Source organism: Echinops telfairi, unplaced genomic scaffold, assembly GCF_000313985.2.
Source record: "Echinops telfairi isolate 266 unplaced genomic scaffold, ASM31398v2 ScPeMD7_7401;HRSCAF=8416, whole genome shotgun sequence".
NCBI lineage: Eukaryota > Metazoa > Chordata > Mammalia > Afrosoricida > Tenrecidae > Echinops > Echinops telfairi.
This window is the reverse complement of record NW_022111301.1, coordinates 5,196,199-5,197,956: the sequence shown is the minus strand read 5'-3', so window position 1 is coordinate 5,197,956 and position 1,758 is coordinate 5,196,199. Positions and strand designations below refer to the sequence as shown.

The following is a 1,758-nucleotide window of genomic DNA, read 5'->3' as shown; positions in this document are numbered from 1 at the left end:
GCATTTTCATAGAGCAACTGGCACAAATGGAAGACACAATGAAGTCAAAGAGCCAAGTATAATTCTAAAGATACTTTAAGAATAGAAGTTAGAATCTAATCAGTGTTGTTTTCAACTAGTAAGGATATTTTAGAAATTGGCCTTGAATGAAAAAATATCTTGCTTGCTGGATGTGCCTTAACATCCAGCCACTAACATGGGGACCATCTGGGTATTAGAGGAGCTATGCTCTCTGCTTACTGCACTGGTGGAGGTCAGCTCAGAAGGAGCAGTTAGCCTGTAACATGCCCTCAGTAGCTTTCTCAGAATTCTGTACAAAGAAAGAGGACCCAATCTGGAGCCCTAATCGGTAAGAGTTCTGTGGGAAAGAGGAGGGCATTGTCTTTACTTCATTACCACCGAGTGCTTTGCTGCCAATTAGATACCTCACGTCTTGAACTTCATACCGTGCTTCCCCGAAAGTAAGACATCCCCTGAAAATAAGACCTACTTACAGTTTTGCCTCTTGCTGAAATATATGGCACCCTCTGGAAATAAGACCTCCCTGAAAATAAGGCCCCCCCGAAGCTACTGTAACTCCGAACCATAGCAGCGGGCGCCGCCACACAGCTCCCTGTTGGCCGCAGCACAGCCGGAGCAGACAGGAAGTGCGGTGTCTCTTTTAAGAGAACAATAAAACAATAAATGTGTACCATATTCTTCTTCATGAAAAAATAAGACATCCCCTGAAAAGAAGACCTAGCACATCTTTGGGAGCAAAAATTAATATAAGACACTGTCTTATTTTGGGGGAAACAGGGTAGCAATCTCTGAGGTAAGCATCTCTATTTTCAAGACTTGCGAGATTAGATAATTTTTGTCAGGCTAAAAGCCTAGATTTTAAAATTAGGGCTTTCAAAACATTTCTGTAAAGGGCGACATAGTAAACAACATCTTATGCCTTACAGGCTACATAATTTCTATTTTAGTGTGAAAGCAACCACAGACAATAGCATTTTATCCAAACAGGTGATGAGTAGACAGCCATTTGCTGATCCTCTGCTTTAAAGCATGAATGAGTGAGGAAAGCAAAGTGAGGGTTTCAGAAAGCCTTCCCCTGAGATCCCAGAATAGTGAATTCAATTTCCTAATTGAATAGTACACAAACAAATTTGGCCCAGTAAACCTTGGGAAAGAGCATTCCCATAAATATTGCTTTGAGCCCCAATGAGGAAGCAAATCACATGTCTTACCTCCTGTCCTAGCCCCAGAACCTGAAAAGGTGAACCCACTGGGGCTGGCTGGAGGAGGAGAGGAGAACTTGTTCCAGAAGGAACTGTCTGAGGGGTCATGGGATCCACACACACGGGCCAGGGAAGAGGGGAGAACACCACCCAATTGAAAACAAACTCTTTCAGGGGAGGAGGCGGAGTTCTTGGAGAAGAGAGGAAGGACAGCTACCTTTAACCAGAACCGACTCGAGGTTGATGTCCAGAAACATAGAAATGACTAGCATCTGTTTGTCTAATTAAAGCCTTTATTTTCCCTAAAAAAATATATTGCTTTGAGATATTTACTAAGCAAAATATATATTCCGTGACCTTGAGGCAACTTAATCATAGGTCATTTTCCAACCCACCTTCCTCAAAACCCAGGATCAGTTTCTGAGAGCCAATGTGTGTTCTACTGTTCTTAGAGTGCCAGTCAACTGTACAACAGCTGTTATGAAAAAAATCTTCACGGATTACCTAAATCAGTGGACCTCATCAAATGCTGCTT

General features: G+C 42.4%; 1 non-coding gene across 1 annotated transcript; it reads left to right on the top strand.

The window, feature by feature from the left end:
• The first annotated feature begins 1,201 nt into the window (after nt 1-1,201).
• On the top strand, nt 1,202-1,328 carry LOC115871770. Its single transcript, XR_004047473.1, has one exon. It is a non-coding gene; the product is annotated as a small nucleolar RNA SNORD22 (small nucleolar RNA).
• Nucleotides 1,329-1,758: the final 430 nt, after the last annotated feature.